The sequence below is a fragment of the Danio rerio genome, chromosome 3 (genome assembly GCF_052040795.2).
Source record: "Danio rerio strain M-AB ecotype USA chromosome 3, GRCz13ab, whole genome shotgun sequence".
In the NCBI taxonomy this organism is placed as follows: domain Eukaryota; kingdom Metazoa; phylum Chordata; class Actinopteri; order Cypriniformes; family Danionidae; genus Danio; species Danio rerio.
Genome location: NC_141023.1, coordinates 41,577,417 through 41,602,102, shown reverse-complemented (window position 1 = coordinate 41,602,102; position 24,686 = coordinate 41,577,417). Strand labels below are relative to the sequence as shown.

Sequence of the window (24,686 nt, the reverse complement as noted above, 5' to 3'; positions counted from 1 at the left end):
TGCAAAGTTTCTTATAGTCAGTTAAATGTCTGTTGAAGGAGCAGTATCAGGAGATATTAAGCAGACAGCCTACTAATCCTCAAATGGACCATCAAAATAAAGTTTGGCCTTTTTAAAAAAAAATTGTACACTAACAACAAATTTTTGCCAAATTTGACATTAGCTTGAGTTGCAAGCACTGTGGCAGAATTGTGAATTGAGATCCAGATGTAGAAATAAATCCTATACAATTATACCAAGACAATCTCATGGCAGTTCATAAGTTTTTTTAATTAAGTGGCTACTTCCTATTAATTTGTATGATCTCATTCATACAATTTAGTACGATTTGCTTATCTCCAGTGAATGGTGGGGTTGTGAGTCATGCTTTCCTTGTGAGATATAAACACTATCAAACCTTCACATTTTAGTGTACTTTTTCTAACATATAAAGATCTAGGGCTCTGTCCTATTCAGAACACACACCGTTAATTGTGAAAATATCACTCAAATTGTCATGTTTTAGCTTCGACAAGACATAGGGGCCTTAAAGCTAAACATTTTAATAGCATGGTGTGTTCAATTGTTTTAGTAATTACTAGCTAATAACAGGAGGAGGTTTTCATAATTAGCTGACCCATTTAGAAAACACAAATGCTGTTATTTTATCTATATTATTGAAGATTTACATATCACAGCTTTATAACAGACTTAACTGCTAAAATTGTCATGCAGCTAACTACTGCCAGGGCTGCAAATAGAAACTTAGAATAGCATGAGATGAACCGCAACAGATTGTTCCTCAAAGCCTTCATATAAATAGCGCTTTCTTTACAAAAAAGACAGACCTCCCTGAAAGTCATTGTGTAGTTTAGATCATGTGCTGTATATGAGATATGACAAATGAGGCATGTTTCCCTGCACTGGAGCTCAGTTCAGCAATGAAAAACACATCGCTCACAGCACAAACTTTCCACTAAGAGTGCTTTTCTTTATGCTGAGACGGATTGTTTTTGAAATGAGCCGGACTCCAGTGTGGCATTAGCTGATTTTATTGACTTTGAGAAAGCGCGATTCACTTATCACCATTTGTAATGCCACTCTGTTTTCCTTGTGCTGTCAAAAAGTGGTTAGTATAATCATGTTAGTTTGACAGTCAAGAGGCCGGTCGTGTTTGCCGGATCTGTGGTCTGATAAATGCTAACCGTTCGCTGACCTCACAGTCAAATTCATCTTAATTGCTGAATCAGGAAGCAAAACAGGCCTCCTGTGATGCTTCAGTTCGCGAATTAGCACATTTACGGATGCTGACGTTTGGAGAAGGACAAATTCAGATACTGGAGCTGTTAAGTGCATCAGTCTAAAACTGATTTAAAACAGTTAAGAGAAGTTGAAGTGTCAGCTGAAACACATTAAAGGGATAGTTCACCCAAAGTTGAAATTGTACTCTATACTTTCTCAATTGACCCTTTGCTAAGCCACACCCAAAAACCGCCACCCACCAATCGTGGCTTAGCAACCGTAACTATGCAGAGGGGCTCTGTCAAGCTTTTGAGCGAGGGAAACAAGCCAAAGCATTGTTGCATATGGATTGTGCAAATCTGACTCCCAGTATCTGAAAAGTTTGGACAGGGTGGTGGATTTTTTTCCCTTTTCAAAACCTAAAGCCCAAGGGGAGAAATACCAGCGTGGATCAAGCTGTGTGAGGGGCGCTAAAGGAATGGAGTTAAGTTGGTTTTGTTTTGATATTCCTGACACATTCCGTAATAGACGGCAATAACTCACACACATCTTACCCTATACAGATCTAAACTGTGTTTCTTACAAAAATACAAAGCAGGTTATGTTTCCCAGCTGTCTTTTTCTCTTTTTTTTTCACTCGATATAATGAACTGCTCCGTTTAAGCCCATGCCATAAAAGCCATACTAATAACAATCATATTTTCATCTGTTTCAAGCTAAGAAAATTTGAAATTACATCAACAGAACAAAACCAAGATGCGATCACAAACTGGGCACTTGCGATCAATATACTTTACGAGTTAATATTTGTAGGTCTTTTGAAGATTTAGTCATTGGTGATGATGTTATACCGGTCTGCTTTTTTCTGCTTTTTATTTGGTGTCTGATTAGTATTTGCTGGTATGGAAAATCTGTTTGTTCACTTCTGCTATTTATACTTTGATTTGCATTTAAATTTATTTCTTTATTCCACTTGTTCTTTATTCCACTAGAATAGAAACTGGATTAAGAGCACACAAAAATAATGACAGATATTGTTACTGTACATTGGATCAATAATGTTAATGTTTGGTATAAATCCATCAATTTCTAGCTGCTCTTTATATGACTGAATCCCTGCCGGTTAGTAACGCTATATTTCATTGCACAACAATTAATCGATAAGACTTTTTGGCTAAAAATAGAGAAATCACGATTTAGCTTGTTATTATTAGATTATTTTTAAATTTCCCCTATCCTGCTGTGCATGAAATAAGCTGTTGAATGGTCAGCGTATTCAATTATTTTCTAGTTGGTTACCTATTATGTCGTGAATATACCCCTGAAATGCATACTGCAGTCCTTTTTTTGTCTGGCTTTCTCGGATATCTCACGTGTTCGCCAAAAATGACTAACTATATCCCTGGGAATGTCTGACACTGGTGCATACATATTGTAATAGACGTGCCAGGCAAGAAAGCTTGACAGGTGTAGCAACAGGAACTAAGGAGGGCAGGGCTTCGCGAAGGGTCAATTACAAGTATTGAAAAAATTGTTATGAGTTATATATATTAGTATATATACTATATTATACTATACTATATTATATTACTAATATATATATATTAGGGGTGTCAAAATTAATTGTTTCTTTGGTGCACCAAGATGCAGACGTGGACAATTCGGTATCAATTCAGTAATAATCATAACCGGTTATTATGTGCTGACGTCATTTATCTCCTATGCTCTCTGTCGCGAGGGAGGTGAGCGCGAGTATTTACAACACTCAGCCAACTCAGGGCCGGTCCGTGGCATAGGCACCATAGGCAAATTCTAAGGCCGCTGTATATCCAGGAGGGCTCCAGAAATGAGCGCGATTCAGTTGGTTTTGTTTTCGATATTCTTGATCTAAAGTGTGTTTCCTACAAAAAGACAAAGCTGGTTATGTTTCACAGCTGTCTTTCTTTTTTTTCGCTCCACACTACGAGCACTGCTCCGTTTAAGCCCTCACAATATGTGTTTAGCTGGAATAGCTCGCGCGGAGAGGAGCTCTCAGCAAGGGACCGTCGGAAAAGTGTTTATTTTTTTCCGTTTTTTTTTTTCGTTTTTTTTGCTCCGCTCTTCGCAAGCTCTCCCTGTTGCGAGGGCTTAAGTGTGTGTGTGTGTGTGTGTGTGTGTGTGTGTGTGTGTGTGTGTGTGTGTGTGTGTGTGTGTGTGTGTGTGTGTGTGTGTGTGTTTGTTTCTTTGGTGCTGTCTATATTTGTGTTTGAATGAGAGAGTGTGGTGCTGTGTCTGTGTGTTTATACAGACAGCTTGTTATAGCCTCTCCTCTAAAATATAACACTGTATATGGGAAGCATCGTCAATGCACCGTGATGCACCGAAATATCGAATTGAACCGAATCGAAGGCATGATAATCATAACCGAACCGAACCGTGAGACCAGTATAGGTTCACACCTCTAATATATATATATATATATATATATAAATATATATATATATATATATATATATATATATATATATATATATATATATATATATATATATATATATATATATACATATATATATATATATGTGTGTGTGTGTGTGTGTGTGTGTGTGTGTGTGTGTGTGTGTGTGTGTGTGTGTGTAAAATATCTTATTTTGTTGAACACAAAATAAGATATTTTAAAGAAAGTTGAAAACCTGTAAACATTAACTTTCATAGTAGGTAAACAAATACCATTAAAGTCCATTGTTAGAGGTTTCAAACATTTTTCTAAACATTTAATGTGAAAATCAAGACCCCTAAAAGGTATTGAGATGTCTTATACACATTTTTACAAGGTCTTAAATTTTGTTCAAGCATTGTCCAAAGTGTTTGACTTAAATATAGCATAAATACATTTATTTTCCTCCTAATATTAACAACACTGTGCGTGATCCACGCGACTGGTTTGAGCCAGGGCACGTCCAGCCAAGCTCCTCCATCTGGGTGATGCCACATAATTTGTGACAAATGCAGGAAAGGTGATGTGACACTCTCCATGTGTAGCGAAACTATGTAGCGAAACAGACGGCAAAATGGAAAAATGTAAGTTTAGCAGTGGCTGAAGCCTGTTGCTGAAAACAACTGTGTAATACAGTATTAACAACTGTTTGTTAAGGTAAAGGTTTGATATTGATTAGAACTTGAAGTGGAGATGAGGTCTTAAAATATTCTGAGAAGCTCTTTAAAGGGATACTGAGACCAGATCTGTGTGAGTAAGTAAACAGTTTATTGCAGAATGATGTAAACAGGAATATATGAAATGCAGGGTAAGTCGCTATCTTGCAGATAGTGAGTTGTGGAGCTGTGATGGAGTGAACTGGCGACTAAAGACGATGGAGACAGACAGGTTTGGGAGACACACAACCAGGAGGGAATTACACTAGGAAGAGACAAGGAGACCGTGTGGGTACACTCGGAACAGACAAAATAAGTATAACTTGGAAATAACCGGAATAGACTGACCATAGGAATGTCCTTCTCAATGTGGGGATGACGTGCATATGCGCTTGATGATTAGTATTAAGGGGACAGGGATCTTGCTGATTGCAGTGACAGAGAACAGGGTGAATCATGTGACCTGGCTGTGACAATGTTCTACACAGAAAATATTAAATGAAGACCAAATTTACTTGCACTTATGTGGTTCCAATCATTGTTTATGTTTCGACTGCATATAAAAGAATGATGGAAACCAGTTGCTATTGACAGATACAGTATAGTAAGAAAATCTATTGCCATCATTCTTAAAACTTAGGTTAAACAGAAAAAAAAGTCTGAAGAATTGTAATGAAGTATGTTTACTTTTTTTGTGAACTGTCTCTTTAAATCAGGTGTTTGATGAGACCTTTTTTCAAAATCTCAAGCAATCCAATGTTTTGTTTTTCTTGGTTGATCTCCCGTTAGAATAACTTCATGGCATTCGACATGTTCTTGGTTTTGTATCAATGATTCAAGCTGGCACTCCAAGCCTCTGATTCCCAACTGTCTTACATCATCGTTCCTATTCCTGCATTGAGCCTATCGAATGAAAACCCTCCTGCCAGACCTTGTTATCTCGCATTATGTTCAACAACTGCCTAAATCCATTTTAAATTTAGTGCATGTGGTAAAATGAAGGTGTTTATTCACCTTTTTTGAGACTGGATATTACAGCAAAAAATGTTTTATTACTTAATAGTACTTAAAATAATGATTTAAAGTCATTGCTTTTGAAATGCTTTTTTAAAACAACACGAGTAAAAGTAAATAATGAGTTTTTTATTTTTTGGGGGGTGAAATATCCTTTTAACTGAAGCGGCATCCGTTACACAAAGCATTGTAGAGTGTAAAGAAAGTAAAAGTGATTAGCATTGTCTTGTTTTGTTTAATTGTGGCTGTTTACAGTGTGTCATGGCAGACATGTTAAAGCAGAGGATCTGTGCTTTAAGAAGGCGTATAAAGCTCTTTTCTTTCTGTCTGTATGTGATTAGGCTCAGTATCAGGCTGGTTAAGGGAGCTCTTTCTTTTGGGAGAGAAGGCGTCTTTTAGGGGCTGTGCTGGAGTGGTGCTTCTCCTTTCTCTCGTGCGGCGGGAGCCTATTTTGATTTAAATGAAGGCTATCTATCAGAGGGTGGGACGTTTCTTTCAGGTCTGAAGAAAGGAGACCTGTTTGCGAGCTGTACGGACATGCACACAGCAGATGTGTTAAAGAAAGCGCAGCCTGTCACTACAGACACTGAATAAGCTTTTTTCCCTTTACTTGAGAACAGCTTTATGCTAATTTCCCAGCAGACGGTTAGGGAACTTGGATGCTGTTTTGGCTTTTAAGTTTGTGGTGAATGTAGTCATGACACAACTTAACCACAGTGACTAACTTTTCCCCTCATGCTTTTACTGCAAACTGGCAGCGAGAGCGTGATGTGCCAGTAAAGACCAAAGGGGAATAGAGGTCTCGCTTCTCCACAGTCTCATCTTCAAACGTCTGATGTTATCAAACTCTCAGCTGAAGCAATAAAATATAATGCCAGAAGATGGATCATGCTTATTAAAACTGAATCATATGACTCCCTATGATTTTGCAGATGTTGGATGAAACTTAAAAAATACATATGAACAAACAATAATAAAAAATCCATCAGTGTTATAAGGTGTAAAATCAGTGCAACAATTATGTTTAGTAATAGTTTTGTAATAACTAAATATTACTACATTATCATTTATTCATGCAAGCATAATGATGAAAAATAAGTAGTAAAAAAGTACACACACACACACACACACACACACACACACACACACACACACACACACACACATATATATATATATATATATATATATATATATATATATATATATATATATATATATATATATATATATATATATATATATATGTGTGTGTGTGTGTGTGTACTTTTTCAATTCATGTGAATAATTTGTTGGTTAGTATTATCAGCAGTAGTGTATAAGTAAATACAAAATATATGTTTAAAAATGTATAATTTATAATTAATATATGTACAAAATTTAATTAATTAATTTTTTTTTTCATTTGTTCACTTTTTCTTCTTTTCCACACACTAAAAAATGTTGTTTCAACTTAATAAAGTGTCTTAGTGTTTGTGCTAGCTTAAATTTATAAGTTTACTTAAAAAGTGAAGTTGTCTTAACTTAGGTTAAAGTTAACAGAACCTGACAATACAAGTGTAATGAAGGTGATCTAAGTATAGTTAACTTAAGTAGATAAGCTGTTGTAATCAAGAATGCTGTTGATAGGACTTTAAAATTCAAGTGTAATGGACACGATTTAAGTTATTAAAGTTGACTCTCTCATTCACACAAAAAAACTAATGTCAATTTGGTTTATTCAATTCAAATATACTGCACGTCTTTAGGGAAACCAGAGCACCACCATGCAAACACATGGAGAACATGCAAACTCCACACAGAAATGCCTTCTGGCCCAGCTGGGACTCGAACCAGCAACCTTCTTGCTGTGAGGCGACATTGACATGTTACTTACCTTAAAATAAAGTCTGCAAACACAAATTTCACCAAAGAAACAGGCATCTGAGAAGAACCTCCAACAAACACACCACAACATTACAATGAGAAAATGGCAGTCAGTGTTGCCAAATATACTTGTAATAAAAAATGTTTTTAGGAAAAATCCCTCCTAGACACAAAAAATTCTAAAAACTAAAAACAAGTAGGTGCGGTGGCAGGCCTTTTACACAGATCTTCCAACTACCTATGGTGTTATTTTAATGACAAATGTCGTGAGCACAGTATTACAAGTCGAGATCACATTTATGTAATACGAGCATGTGAATCTCTTTGCTTGAGCGCCAATTTCCTCTGTTCTTACACAAAACTTCTTGCATGCCCTCAAATATACACTGCTTAAGTGTGATTTAGTGCGTTAATGTAACAAGCATGTCTCCAACATTTATTAGATTTGCTAGGAATATAACTTAACTGAAAGCTGCATAATTTTTGCTAGCCTCATGCATCATGCACCAGATAGACCAGGGGTGGCCAACCCTGTTCCTGGAGAGCCACCTTCCTGGAGATTTCACTTGCTACCCATATCAAACACACCTGAACCAATTAATTAGGACCTGAACACCACGTGATAATTACAGGCAGTTGTGTTTGATATGGGTTGCAACTAAAATCTGCAGGAAGGTGGCTCTCCAGGAACAGGGTTGGCCACCCCTGAGATAGACAGTCAGTCAGTCAGCATGTCACCTTAAAGGGTTAAACAAATAACACACAGCACTACTACGATTACAGAAATGTTTGCGATGTTTGAATTCACTTACCTTATAATACGCTTTGGTGTGATTATAACCCTCTATTAAAAAAACAACGACGGAATGTTTAGAATGAGAATGTAGCCGTAGCGAGATGAATGTGGGCATGTGCCCAGCCATGGAAGAATAAATTTAGTAGAAACATATATATATATATATATATATATATATATATATATATATATATATATATATATATATATATATATATATATATATATATATATATATATATATATATATATATATATATGTGTATACACACACACACACACACACAATTCCAAAACCCATACATATACCATTTTAAAGTGAATTTATTTCATGAAAGATTAATTAATTTTCATTTGCACGTATTTCTACTATTTTAGGCTCAGATGTTTAAATTGATCTAATGTAAATGACTTTAGCTGACCATTTGTTTAACACTTTACAAAAACAGTACATGAACAATGATGTGTTAATATGTAAACTGAACATCACTTTATTATGACCTAATGATGAGCTAATGCATGTGCTAATCATGAACTAATGGTTACTAATTAATGGTTACTTTAATTACTTAGTACATGTTGTAAATTAATGTATTAATTATCATTTATGTTTAAGCTAAATGTAACCAATATGAATTCGAGCTCTTAATGTATAATGTCATGACTTTAGCGTGACATTTAATGTATGCTGTCCCTATGCACGTCTGTCTAGAGCGTTTACACTGAATAACAATAGAAAAGTGTTCTGTCGACATCAATATGAACAGTTTACACACAGGAGTTCATGAGTAGGTAAGGATGAGTTAATGATGATAACCATTAATTACTCAAACTCATGTGACTCAACTTGTAGTTGAAGTTCATGATTAGCGTATGCATTAACTCGTCATTAATTCATAATAAAGTAATATTTATTTTACATATTAATACACCATTATTCATGTTCTGCTATTGTCAAGTGTTACCAAATTTTGATATATATGTTGTCAACACAAAACATTCGCTTTTATAAAAACCTACAAGACTGTATTTTATTCATGCTTATCTTCTCTTCCCAAGTGAGCCACTAACACACACTCCAAAAAAAGACTACCGTATCATAGTTAAGTATCAATAAAAACATCTTTGGCATTTGCTCATCTCTGTAGCCATGAATGCACCCAGCCAGTCACACACAAGCCTTATATTCTCATCACCAGTGGCTCACTGCCATCGCTCTGACCAATCTCTCTTCATTGGCCCATGACTTTGGCAGCACCTACAAATTCAGAAGAGCCTGTCCTCTTTGTATGATGACGTGTCCCAGGATAAGATCTATAGCTCATCTCCCAGTATGGTGCTCAGAGTGACAGGAAAAGAGTGAAAAGGATGACTGATAGTGTGTGCATCAAGCCCAGGGGTAAACAAAAGAGGCTTGGCTTGAAGAGCCCGGGGCGAGCCATCTGCCAGAGTCAGTGAGAGCCGCTATTGTCCGTCATAGAGGAATGTTCAGACAGATTGAAGAGGGTTTGCATGGGTCATTCCTACAGGGACGTCAGCATGAGCAACAGGGGTCACACTCTTTCCATGCAGCAGATGCGGCCTGTGTTTTCAGCTTCACGTACCAAGATGAACCACAAAGCCTGCAGAAACGAGTCTATTTTGTTCATCAGGGCGGTCCATGTAATGTTAAAAGTAAAGCCCACAGTACATGTACACTAATCTGTGCACAGTTCGTGCATTTATGTGCAGCAGGATGCTTTGAACCATGCACATTTGAATTGTACTTGCATTGCTTAGTTTGATTTTGAACAAGGACAATGTTTCTCAGATGTAAAAGCCATGAAAAAAGGTTAGGCCTCTTCTCTAAAGTAAGACTTGGTTCCCCTAAAAGATGTTCCTGTAACTCAAATATATCCTGTTAGGTGAAAACAACAACCAAGAACATGTACTGTAGTTTGTCATTGTAGCTGTTATTGTATTGTGCTGGGTTAAACCCTGCTCTGAAGTAGGACCTAATTTAGTTCCCAAAGGATCTTTTACTCGTATAAGTAAAATAGTTCCTGTGTGGAGGACAAACCAAATAAGTACTTGTACTGTAGTTTGTCATTGTGGTTCCCATTGTGCTGGGTTAGACCCTGCTATAAATTAGGAGCTAATTTAGTTCCCCATAAGATGTTCCTATAAGTAGCTAAAATAGTTCCTTTGAGGAGAAAACACCAAATAAGTACTTGTACTGTAATTTGTCATTGTGGTTCCTATCGTGCTGGGTTAGACCCTGTTCTGAAGTAGGAGCTATATTAATTCCCCAAAAATGTTTCTATAAGTAAAATAGTTCCTGTGGGTAGGAAAGACTAAATAAGTACTCATACTGTAATTTGTCATTGTGGTTCCTATCGTACTGGGTTAGAACCTGCTTGCAGTGGGAGCTAATTTAGTTCCCCAAAAGATGTTCCTATAAGTAGCTAAAATAGTTCCTGTGAGGAGGAAACACCAAATAAGTACTTGTACTGTAATTTGTCATTGTGGCTCCTATCATGCTGGGTTAGACCCTGCTCTGAAGTAGGAGCTAATTTAGTTCCCCAAAAGATGTTTCTATAAGTAAAATAGTTCCTGTGAGGAGGAAAGACTAAATAAGTACTTGTACTGTAATTTGTCATTGTGGTTCCTTCCGTGCTGTGTAAACCCTGCTCTGAAGTAGGAGCTATTTTAGTTCCCCAAAAGATGTTCCTATAAGTAAAATAGTTCCTGTGAAGAGGAAACCCCAAATAAGTACTTGTACTGTAATTTGTCATTGTGGCTCCTATCATGCTGGGTTAGACGCTGAAGATCTAATTTTACATTTTTGTCAAATTATATGCTAAATTCATTTTCATTTCCAGTTCCTACTGATAGTTATAGTAGTTATAACCAACGATGTGAAGTAACAAATACTTTGTTACTGTACTTGCGCAAATTTGTATGGTATCAGTAATTTACTTTCTGAGAAATTACTTTTAATCATTTCATTTTACAAAATATCTGTACTTTCTCCTCTTTACATTTTTAAACCAGGCGCATTATTTTCAATGTGTTTAGTGACACGACCTATATTATTTCTTGACATTGGGCAATTTGAACACAAGTAAGACATCATGCAGTTTTGAAATGAAGGTTTATATTATTAAGGGAGAACAAAATACAAAACTACACAGCTCTGAGTTGAAAAGTTTGCCCCCTTAATCTATTAAGCCACCTTTAGCAGTAACAACTGAAATCGAGTGTTTTCAAAAACTTGCGATAAGTCTCTTAAAATGCTGTCGATGAAATCTGGCCCACTCATCTATGCAGAATTCAGCTGAAGTACCACATTTTTAAGGTCATTACCGGTTGACCAAAGTGGCCTGTCCTGACCTGAATCCAGTTGAGATGCTGTGGCATGACCTTATAAAGGTGTTTCATGCTTGAAAACCATTCAATGTTGGAGAATTACAACAATTGTGTAAAGATGAGTGGGACAAAATTTCTCCACAGTGTTGTAACTGGCTAATTACCCAACCAATTATTAGGTTTAGGGGAAAACACTTTTTTCACATAGGGTCGTAAAGTTTTGTCTTTTGTTTTCTCTTAATAATACAAACCTTTATTTCAAAACTGTCAGTAGAGGGCAAACACTTTTTCACACTACTGCATATACACATATGTGGCAGTACAATCATGTTTATAAATACGTACATATGCATATGCCAGTAAAATGCATGTTCATATATGGGAGTAAAAAAATATATACATACACATATTTTCCAGTAAGTACTCAAACATAAGTATCTATACTTGTACTTGGGTAAAGAATGTGGGTTCTTCTTCCATTTCAAATTATAACTATGTGCACTGCCTTTATGGTTCCATGATAAAACCTTTGACTTAAAGTCAATCTTTCCACTGCGCTCAAAGATTTTTTCATTCCTCACAAAAAGAGAAAAATAATATGTAAAGGAATTTTTTTTCCCTTAAAATAAGTAAAATAATTTGCCAATGCACGTTAGATTTGAATAAAGATTATTTTTTTATACCCCATTGACACATTTGTTTTAAAGAGGTGGTTCAATGTGTTATTTCAAGGTTTGGTTGTGTTCCTAAGCAATGTGTGCTCATGCTTCATTTGTAGAAAATAAAAACTGTCATATTTCCTAGTTCCTTTAAAAGAGCCTTCCTCAAGAGGCTCTGATTGGTCAGCTAACATAATGTGCGGTGATTCGTGGATCGGCTTCATGTCACCGGGAAGCTTCATGCTTCTACTAGCACGAACTGTGTGCTAGTATTGTCTTTCACATATATTTGAAATAAGCATGTGTAAGTAATATGAAATGTTCACATCTCTTTTGCGAGTTTGTTATTTGACATGTAGAACGCAGGTAAAGCGGCCACATAAAGAGACACTGCAGCGCTGGTGAAGAGATGATTACAGGGGTTTGATGGATGAATTTGAATTTGTAGCTAAACTGTTTGCGGTGCCAAGCAGTGTTTCCGGTTGTTAACATCCTTGTTTATCGTCCTCGCTACAACATACCATTAACGCTAAAAACTGTACATGTAATAGATAAATTTTAACAAATAAAAATACGTACAGGTTATGGCTCACAATCCACAACTTCTTCTATCATGGTTGGAACTGCTCCTTCTTTGAGGAGTTTTTAGTCGAATCCAGCACTGAACTGAGAGAGATTCTGGAAGCTGTCCTGTGTCAAATGCTAGCTATATATTTTTCATAATTCTCTGAAACATAATTAAAATGAATCTAAAAGCACTTCTCTCTTTGTGTTATGTGCTTTGGAAACCTAAATACAGAAACAGAACAAGCTCTGTGGAAATAGCAGCGTTTGGACAGCATTTTAACTTTCTTTTCTATAACATTACAGCGCCTCTGGCCATGCCCCTTTGCTGCTGTGTGTGTGTGCACATAACCTGACGAGTTTATGTTTTCATTAACTCGGATGTATTTTTTTGTAGTCCCCAAACTTCGTTTGCTGTAAGCATTGCTAAGCTAACTTTGTAAAAGCCAATGTCTCCCTTTGCACTGAACTTTGAGTGTTTTACATTCAGAGATGTTGTTTATGTTGACACAGCTACATTACACATCGAATAAAGTTTGAAACATGACATTAAAGTGGACCACCTCTTTAAAGAAAACCCCACTTTATTTTGAAATGTTATTTCTGAAAACAAGAACTTCTTTGCACTTGTTTAGAAAATGTTTCTTGATTTAAGTATTGCTAAATATTTGGATTAAAAACCAAACAAAAACTCTAAATAAGAAAATAATTTTTTCCAGTTACAAGGTTCTTTGAGAAACCAAAAAAGCTTGTTCAGTGCAAAAACAATCCGCTTTCACATCCATTATTTTCAAGAGTGTGCAGTGCACAAAATTAACCATTAATGTCAGAAGCGCTTTATTATTCTGCTTTGACTTAGGCCACCAATGTGGTAGATCAAAGCAGCTAAAAATGTAATCCTCTTACAGTCGTCGTTCATTTCAAAGACTTTCCTTTAGAATGACTTGTGCTGTTTTCAGTACTTTGGTCTTTAGTTTGCACATCCTGAAAATGAGAGCACAAATTGCATTCTGTGTAATGTGGTCGACGAGCTGTTCTCCATTGCTGGCAGTGCCTCTGATATCCAGACGAATGAGAAAGCATGTGAACAAGCCCACTTTTGAGTTATTAGTTGCTGAGTTTGACACGGCCAATGGAAAGTTCTCCTCCAATGAAGAGACAAAGGCGAAGGGTCACGATTGGATGACAGCGGCTGCAGTCAAGCAAAGCAGCAGTAATGTGTGCGTGCTTGAAGGAGGACCTCTGACCCTCTCAGCAGGTGTGAGTGACCGAGCTTTCATGGGAGAGGTGAGCGGGGCATGTGGGACGTGCCCAGAGAGGGACAGATGTTGTATGGGGAAAGGCCCCAGGGGAAAGTGTGGCGCTATGGTGGGACAATCGTACAATAGAGAAGAGCTTGCACAAAACCGCGCCGCACAAACTGACCTGTGTCTATGGTAACTGGTTGCCTTGACAGCGAGAGTGAATGCTCTTGGAGACTAGCGCTATTAGGGCTTCCAGCTCTACATAGTTTCATAAACTCTAGTCAGAAATAAGAGCTTACAAGCTGTCAAAACTAAAATCTATTATGTGTTTAAAAGACCTGGCTGATGAATGTAATTATGATTTCCAAGTGGGACGCTGCCATTAAAAATTTAAATGAATAAAATACTGCAATAATAAAATACCTATCTGGACACTGAGGACATATTTCAACATGAGCGTTACAATGAGTAAGATTTTTTTTTTACTAGAAAATTAATGTTGTTTTTTTCCAACGTCTAAAATTTCACATATATCCTATAGTTTAGGTTTTATTCATTTGATATAAAATGTAAAACAACAATAGACATAAATATGTCAAATTTTTGCTACTTGAATTTTGTTCTGATTTTTACATATTTCAGGTCTCATTTTTAGTATAACTTTTTTAGTATTGGTTCTATTTTCGTGCTGAAAAAAACAGCATATCCTGGTAAGGTATGTTTTGATGCTGTTATGCTGGACTTGCTAGTTTCAATGCTGGTTTTGCTGCTCTTGATGCTGGTCCAGCAAAACCAGCATTAAAACCAGCAAGAACAGCATTGGAACCAGCATCAAGACCAGCAAAACTAGCAAGACCAGCATCGAGACCAGCAAAACCAGCATTAAAACCAGCATGACCAGCATCCAGACCAGCAAAACCAGCATTAAAACCAGCAAGACTGGCATTAAAACCAGCAAAACCAACATCCAGACCAGCAAAACCAGCATTAAAACCAACAAGACCAGCATCCAGACCACCATCGAGACTAACAAAATCAGCAAGACCAGCATCCAGACCAGCAAAGCCAGCATTAAAACCAGCAAAACCAGCATTGAAACCAGCTAGACCAGCATCGAGACCAACAAAACCAGCATTGATGCCAGCAAGACCAGCATCAAGACCAGCAAAACCTGCATCGAGACCAGCAAAACCAGCATTACAACCAGCAAGATCAGCATCAAGACCGGCAAAATAGCATCGAGACCAGCAAAACCAGCATTTAAACCAGCATCAAGACCAGCAAAACCAGCATTAAAACCAGCATTGAGACCAGCAACACCAGCATTAAAACCAGCAAGACCAGCAACAAAACTAGCAAAACCAGCATCGAGACCCACAAAACCAGCATTAAAACCAGCAAGACCAGCAACGAAACTAGCAAAACCAGCATCGAGACCCACAAAACCAGCATTAAAACCAGCAAAACCAGTATCGAGACTGGCAAAAAGCATTAAAACCAGCTAGACCAGCATTAAAACCAGGAAGACCAGCAAAATCAGCATTGAAAACACCAAAACCAGCATTCAAACGAGCAACACCTGCATTAAAACCAGCTCGACCAGCAACAAGACCACTATCAAGACTGGAAAAACCAGCAACACCAGCATTGAGACCAGCAAAGCCAGCATTAAAACCAGCAAGACCAGCATTGAAACCAGCAAAACCAGCATTGATTCCAGCAAGACCACCATTGAGACCAGCAAAACCAGCATCAAGACCAGCCAAACCAGCATTAAAACCAGCAAGACCAGCATCGAGACTGGCAAAACCAGCATTAAAACCAGCTAGACCAGCACTGAAACCAGCAAGACCAGCATACCAGCATCAGAACATACCTTATCTCTATATGTTGTTTTTTTTTTTTTTAGCAGGGTTATTCATTAAAAAACATTAAACAAATGGAATAACTAATATATTACATTAATATTTTTTTGCCATTTTTGTTGCTGTTTTAGAGTTTAAAAGAAAAAAAAAAGGTTTTGTGGCACAATAGCTTGGTGGTTAGCACTGTTGCCTCACAGCAAGAAGTTTAATGGTTCGAATCCCTGCCTTGGTCAGTTGGCATTACTGTGTGGAGTTTGCATGTTCTCCCAGTGTTCATGTGGGTTTTCTTCGGGTGCTCCAGTTTCATCCACAAACCCAAAGACATGCGCTGAATATGGAGCAACTAAATTGGCCTTGATCAATCAATCAATCAATCAATCAATCAATCAATCAATCAATCAATCAATCAATCAATCAATCAATCTTAAAACCTGGTGCTCTTACCATTCACACTGTAATTTTTGTGTTTAAATCTAAAGACACAAAACAAAGAAAACAGTGTACAGAACAACCAAACTGAATGCACTCATTATATATGCATGCTTGTGGTGTTATTTTTATCAGTTGAGAACTCGTGAAGAGCCTATAAAATGTCTAAAAGAGGCAAAACAGTACCATGAATTCCGCTCTAAACCACGCTTCTGTGTTGCACTGTAAAGGTCATTACTGTGACATTGAAGAGAAAAACAAGATTTCTGTTCTTTTAATTCTGTCAAATCTTGTAGCGTCATGTCTTGTTTTTGGCCGTCCTGCTTTAATTTTTTTAGCTGAACCTCATTGGAGTTCAAATGAACTGCAGTAAAAAAAAAAAAAATCACAGTTCATTTTAATATCGTCAAACCAAGTATGAGCACACCCTTGACTTCCATTGACTCCATTGACTTTACTGATCCAAGCACACTTTTCTTCTCTTTTATTTTTTTACATTCCAACTATTACACTCTTAACTTCCCTTTAGAGATCTGCGTGGGACTAAATTTTCAATCCCGCTCCCGTCCGCACCAGGTTTTAGCCCGAACCCGATCGCTCCCACTTACGTTCAGCATTCGTTGTCCCGCTGCCCCACCCGCTCCATTTAATACCCGCTGCGCATGTTCCTGCTAATGGGCGAGGGGAGAACAAAACCGAAAACCACCCACCTATACAGCGTCCAGACAGCCTATAACATACGCGTGCTCTCTCGCTCGGGAGTCGGGAGCAACATTGTTAGACCTCCCGCTCCCGTCCAAAAATACACCTGTTACCGACCGCTACCGCGCTTTATTCAGAAATGTATTCCCGCGCCGAAAGAAATCTGGTCGGGTCACGCAGCCCACTAGAATTTTGTTGTTTCAACTCATTATAAATAAATAGCTTGAACAAACTGCAATATACATTTTTTTAAATGAAGCGATTAGTTGACTTCACTTTAAAAAGAGAGTAAACTCATTGCCTTATAATTATTAAGTAAAAAATGATGTGCATAATTATACAAGTTAAGTTTAGTCAAGGCGGTTCATTCCGCTGTGGTGACCCCAGATTAATAAATGAACAAAGCCAAAAAGAAAATGAATGAATGAATGAATGAATGAATGAATTAATTAATTAATGACTGACTGACTGACTGAATGAAGTTTAGTCAATGTGTTTACTGAATTTATTAAGTAAATCAACTTGTTGCTTTTAAGGCAATGAGTTTACTCACTATTTAAAGTAACTAATGGGATATATGCCAAGCTAGTGTGTTTCCCATACTTAAAAACTTCCGGTGACCTGTTATTGTGAGTTTTTTCCATTTTATACGTTCCTTTTACAGCATCGACGTTGTAATGTCATTAAAATACAATCAGTTAAACAGACTTTGGCATTCATTTAGTTGCTCAAGCTTAAAACGAGAGAGAAAGCCGTTTGGTCCAACACAATCTCACGGCAATTCGTAACTTTTTCATTTAGTGGCTAATTCGTATGACTTCGTACGATTTAATTCGTACAATTTAGTACGATTTGCTTATCCCCCAATGACGGTTGGTGTTAGGGGTGGGGTCAGGTGCCACGCCTCCTTTTTAAAATCGTACCATTTCGTACGACTGAACTCGTACGAATTCGTACGAATTAGCCACTAAACTGGCAAAACGTAAAATACTTACGTTTTCTCGTGAGATCAGGCTGGTTTGGTCGCACGCGCCCATCAGAATTGGCAGTGTAGCACAGAAGCTCCATTGAATATACTGGGGTCAAATAAATGCTCATATTATAAAGACATGGTGGGGAAAATGTAATTCAATGCAGTGCTTCTTGTACAATCTCAGACCCACTTTATATCGGATATCACTCAGCCAGTGGAGATCGCTGATTTTTAAAGAAAACTGACCTTAAACGCGCTGATTTTGTATTGGCATTCAGTTCACCGGAAACGATTAACCCAGGTTACTGGCAAATTAAAAGTCCTATTAGCATGCTTCGGAATATACCCTATTGCTTTTTTACAGTGTACATTACATCTTTTACCATTACAGTTTTTTACAATGGCTATGACACTTTTTTCAATACATTTAACAAGTTTGCTAAACTCTTAACGCAGCAACACACCTAAAATACACAATTGGCAAAACAGTTAATTTTATGCTCAAAATCAAACATTATAAACTAAACCTCTAAACTACTTTTCAAAATACAATAATAAACGAACACACTACACCATGTCTAACAAAACACTGCAATCATGTTTCAAAATGAAATTATTGTTCAAAACACAAACACATGTTCTCTTCCAACATAAACATTCAGTCAATCAGAACACACTGACAATAAAAACACTATCATCAGCTGACATTACAGAAACTCCATTAGTTTATGTGTCAGCTCTGCCCTTATATTTGAAGTCTCGTTACAGTTTTGTTTTGTTGGGTTAAGTAAATGCATGGATTATCTTTCGTTTACGGCAAAAATTCTATACAAAACGAAGAAAAAAAATTGCTATATAAAATTTACAGTTTATGTAAAAAAAATACAGACACAGAATTACTGCAGTACAGAATGTTTTTTGCAGAAGGACATCACTGCAAACAGAAAAAGCACCACAATTATAATAAAATAACAAAGTAATCTTCTATTCTGCCCGGTCTTTTGCCACATGTTCTCATCCACATTATACTTGATATCTTCTGTGGCCCGGCACGGTAACTGTGGCCCTTTGGCCTATTATGTTTTTCCTACGGCGACATCCCCAGCCTTGTCGACATTGAAAATTTCATGTGGTACTTGATTGGCCTTTAACTTCATGACTCTCTGAAAGTAATTAGACACAGTGTATGCAAATGCTGTACTGTATATGTACTGTATGTACTAATGAACTCCAGGTTTAAAGAGTAGTTTACTGCAAAACACACTGTGTATAGTACAGTAATGACTGTATTGCATAATCTTACATGGACGTATTGGTGACAGAGTTCTTTGATGCGCTCACTGTTCCTTTCAAAAACCTCAAGAGTCCTCTATTAGAACATATGATCATGTGATTGGAAAAACCAAAACAAGACATGAGTGTGCTTTCTAGATGGGAATCAGCTTTATTTTTTTTTTCAGTTGCCAATGAGAAACAGCATATTGCAGTTATATAAATAAATAAAGATATATATATATATATATATATATATATATATATATATATATATATATATATATATATATATATATATATATATATATATATATATATATATATACATTTATTTATTTATTTATATAACCGCAATATGCTGTTTCTCATTGGCAATTTAATAAAATACAGGGAATAAACTTGTGTTTCAATTCACAATTAGAACAGCTGTTTACTTTGACTTTATCCTATATAATTTCTCTTTAGAACATGGTGTTATCTGTTCTGACATACTGTGTTAAAGCATTTGTAAATTTGACTGTAAAATTACATAGTTTTGTTCTTGGTTGTGCTTGTGTGTAAAAGAAGTTAAAGCATTTTAAATTTGTGTTAACTGGATGCATTTTCTGTCAAAACAACAAGAAATGTGTTAATTGTATAGCCCACGAAGACGGATGTTGTGCTAACTGTGTTAAGAGTTTAGGAAACTTGTTAAATGTATTGATAAAAGTGTCATAGCAATTGTAAAAAACTGTAATACTCTTTCAATAGTTTAAGGATGTGCCTGTATTTCTGCTTAAAATAATTTGGCTTAACATCAAAACTTTCCCTGTGGTCTGTTTAACATATTAAGGAGCTGATGAGCGCTGTGCTGGTGGGCTAATGGCACTTGTGGCAGACAGCAGGCCAGTCTGAGAGGAGACGGGGCCCTGCTGGGGGCCTGCAGCACTAAACTCACCCTCTGAAATCACTGGCATGGCTTTACATAAGGAGCCAAGGAATTCACTGGCCACAAAAAAGCCCAACTCCAAAACCACAGGGAGCCGCACACACAAGATAAAGATGAAAAAGCTGCATGTTCTTAGAACTTTTTCAGTGCTGGCCAGATATTTCCTAAGTTGTGCTTAGTTAGTGTCCATCATTAATTATAAGATCTACTGAGACTGCAACCAAGAAAAGTATGACGTGACACATCCACAGCTTGAGTTTGTGCAGATATTGATTCTGACTTGGTTAAAACAATCAGAAATCCCACAAGAGCTCAAAAATTCCATAACTCAATGCCAAATATGTCATGATTCAGAAGCAACAAACAAACGCAGAAGACCGAGGATAACATGCAAACTGCCTTTTGGCAGAAGTCATTGACACAAATCACAGAGGAGAGTCTGGATAACTTCCGAATGTTTTATTACAATGCTTGAAAGTTCTTTGGAAAAGGGAAAACGGGGTCAGGGATACATATTATTATTTTTTTAGTATATTAATCATTGAAGTAATTGAAAATAGTACTGTGATTGAAGACCGAGAGCTGATGTGCTCAAGTTAACAGTACAGTGCTGCTGATGTGGAGCAAAACCAATACAAGAGTGCTTTCAGATTGACTAATAACCAAATTAATACAAAATATGCACGGTAAAAAGTCATTCTGTGGCCTTGTATATTTCATAAAATTTAATATGTACACATTATTTTTAGAAAATTAATTACCTGATTTTTTAAAATGTGAAATTACTTAAAAATGTCTGTAATCAAACCTAATAAATTCTACTATAGGAATTTAGCTATTATTTTTAGATAATTTCAAAAGGAGAAAATATTTATAAAATCCAACATGTCAGTGGCTAATGTCAGAATGTCTAGCCAAGGAAAGGCTGCCCTCACCGGATATACACGAGTTATGTGCGCCCTTTATCACCTGGAGGTCAACGTCTCCACAATTGTCAAAGGATTTTATTCTTACTTTTAAAGTCAGATATTTGTCATATTTTCACTGGTTAAAAAAAAACAAAAAAAAAAACAATATTGCGATTTGCATTGGTTCTGTTCAGTACATAAGATGTTTTTATTATATTGTTGTTAATGTTTTGTGGCTCCACGCTAATGAACAGGATCCACTAATTTGTGCTAAATTTAAAATAAAAAAAATTTACTCAATCCATACTTGTTGATTTTAATTAATAATATTGCTTGTAATCTGTTCCCTCAATGTTATTGAGTAGAGCTAGGGTATTTTTTTTTTTTTGGAGCTGAGGACCAGGGTCCAGAAATTTTATGCTAGATCTAAATAAAAACAGTGAGTAGTTTTCATTAACATTGTGTTGTTTTTTCTTTTCTGTTTTTTCAGTTTACTGTGTACTGTGTGCAGTTACTCATTTGAATAGACTAATTTTCATTCATTCTTTTTCTTGTTAGCTTAGTCCCTTTATTAACCGGGGTCGCAACAGTAGAATGAATCGTCAACTTATCCAGCACATTTTTATGCAGCGGATGCCCTTCCAGCCGCAACCCACCTCAGGGAAACATCCACACACACATTCACACACACACTCATACACTACGGACAATTTAGCCGACCCAATTCACCTGTACCGCATGTCTTTGGACTGTGGGGGAAACCAGAGCACCGGGAGGATACCCACATGAACGCAGGGAGAACATGCAAACTCCACACAGAAACGCTGACTGAGCCGAGGATCAGACCACCGACCCAGCAACCTTCTTGCTGTGAGGCGACAGCACTACCTACTGCATCACTGCGTCGCCTAGACTAATTTTAACAAAGCTAATTTAATTAATTGTTACTTAATCCATATTTGTTGAATTTAATTGATAATATTGCTTATAATCTGTTACCTCAATTTTATTAAGTATATATAAGGTATTGTTTTTTTTTTTTCACAGTGTGCTCCATTAGAATAAAGATATGGCAGTAAATGCATCTTTGAGCCCATCTCCAGATCTGGCAGTGGCACTTTTAGCTTAGCTTAGCATAAATGATTGAATCGGATTAGACTATTAGCAAAAATCATAGAATATAACAATCAAGGAACTTTACTGATGTACAAGGACTGCAGAAGGTGCAATTATATTAAAGAAACTGAAAATCTCGCAATCAAGACATTTGTGAGGAAACTTTTTAGAACAGAATTCTGACACTGCTGTAACCAAGGTACAGCAGTAAATTACTCCAGAACAAATTAACCTATAGAAAATAGCAACTTTTCATTTTTTCATCTAGTATCACTGTCTGCACCTTCAGGGGACCAAAATTGTACATTCAAAAATGTGCAGTAGACATCGTTTGAACGTGTTTTTTTGAATCAACTGTTTAACTTAGTAGTAAGTGGCATAGGACATTATCTCAAAATGAAAGGTGAATGGTATGAAAATAAGAATTGGCCATTTGTAATTCATTATAGACAGTTAATTTAGCTAAAATGCATAATACGTGAAACAGATATTGTGTGTTTTCTCCAGGTGCTCTAGTTCCTCCAACAGTCCAAAGACATGAGCTCGGAGATACTTGAGCCCAGGGCTGCCGCCTGGTCACGTAGCATGAGAGGGGGTTTGAGATCCTGAGAGCTCCCCCTGGTATTAAAGGAAAGGGGGAGATGGGGTGGATGTTTTTTCTCCTCAATAACAGAGATAAGGAAGGTAGGATGAATGGGCTTATTTATTGGAGGCTAGAATTCATCTGATTGGACTAGCAATGATTAATGATGCGAGGCCAGCTGCGATCAATCATATCACGTGCTCCTCTTGAAATTAGTTTATAAAACTTAATTTATTCAATTCGCCTATAACGCATGTCTTTGGACTTTGGGGAAACCGGAGCGCCTGGAGGAAACTCATGCAAATACAGGGTGAACAAAGCATAAAAATGCCAACTGGCCTTGTCGGGTCTCCAACCATTGACCTTCTTGCGACAGAGCTAACCACTGAGGCACTGCGCTGCAATGAAAATAACATAAAAACCTTTTTGCCTTATTTTTTTTTTTACAGTGTACAAATATTGCTCTACAAATACTAGTTCAAAACATACGCATCGGGACAGAGACATGATCAATTAAGGCAAGCAGTAAATCATGAACTGAAGCAGAAAAACAGGCAGTATTTTGAGAACGCTCAACAAATGCCATTGTTTGGTTTGTCATGGTTCTCGGCTGGTGTATGTGGTGCTTGATTATTTGGAGCACATCTGTCAAGGCTGTTGATGCATGAAGTTAGCTGAGCCTTTGGTCAAAGAGTTTAGCAAAGCATTGGTCCAGCCTCTGAATAGACCAGGACAAGTCTTGAACTTTAAGGACTGAGTGAAAAGCCCAGGTCAAGTAAAAAAAAAAAAAACTTCAACCCTAAATGAGCCGGCCAGCTTTAGTATGGATTGATTTCAACAGATCTCAGACTTACAAAATACTCTTTCTCTAGATATATGAATTATTAGCACACAAACAAATATAGTTAAGCCTAAATTGAAGAATCATTTGTCAGAATTCAATTTGTTTATAGCTTTGAACAGCAGAGATTTAACAAACAACATAGTAACCTTAAAGGGATGGTTTAACCAAAATCTAAACTACCATAATTTACTCAATCAAAAATTATTTATAAGAATGTGGGTAACCAAACTGTTGCTGGTCTCATTTGACTTACACAGAACAAATACTATCAATATCAATGGTTATCAGCTAATCTATGGCCATATCTTCCCATGATATGGCTATAGATTAGCCATATCATGGATAACATGTAACTACATAAATTACATGTAAAAAAAATCTAAGCAAACTGATGTGCTGATTTAGACTAAATGAATACATTTTGATTATTTAAATAATAATAATAATAAATAAATGATTATTTCAATGAAATCAAATATATTCATGTAGTCATCATTCATTTATGACTGACAGATATGCACCACCTTAAGTTTATAATCTATTTATGTTTCTTATGTTAAAACAATTCAAAAACATAAATATTAAATAGTTAAGGTCTCAGTATTTTGAGTGCAGTCACTTATTTCTTTCATAGAGGCAAAGACGTAGACAGTCAGTGCTTACTGGTTTTCTTGGTGGTCTAAGAGATCTGTGTGGATTAAACGGCTCAAAAGATAAATTCCTTCTTTGTTCTCTTTTGAAGCAAATAAGCTGCTGCCTGAGGCAAACCATGTCCTTTAACAAGAAAAGAAAAAAAAGGTTACACATTTTCTCAATTTTATTCACAAAGTAATGATGTTCAGCAAAAAAAAAACGGGCAGAAAATGGTCAGTTTTATATGGAAAAACTGAATGACTAGTTGCTGTTAACTATAGAAACTCTATAAAGTTGTGTGGATTACGTTTGCCTTTAAATGATCAATTCTCACTTCACAAAAGAAAATTATGGATGACAGGATGAAATTGAATTCCTGTGTCTGGATTCTGAAGGTTGACTTCAGCCAGAGGTCAAAAGCAGCTTCACTGCAGCATTTTTTAAAAATGTTATCCTATGGACGTTGAACTTTTTTTTTTTAAATGGGAATCAGTCAGAGGTCATATGGGCCTCTTTTATATGCTGCAAGTGGCAGCTGTAGCCAGTGGGTCTGTTATCTGACACACTTCAGGCCTCTTTTATAAAC

General features: G+C 36.6%; 1 long non-coding RNA gene across 3 annotated transcripts in view; it reads left to right on the top strand.

Moving 5' to 3' along the window:
• The window catches only part of LOC141381264 (uncharacterized), a 94,784-nt gene extending 73,406 nt beyond the window's left edge, over positions 1-21,378 (top strand). The window contains exon 4 of one of the 3 annotated variants that reach the window (XR_015481091.1): positions 19,921-21,378. This is a non-coding gene — a long non-coding RNA (uncharacterized LOC141381264). The remainder of the gene's footprint in view (positions 1-19,920) is intronic. The other 2 variants (XR_015481092.1, XR_015481093.1) reach the window with 2 other exon arrangements.
• The last annotated feature ends 3,308 nt before the right edge of the window (positions 21,379-24,686 follow it).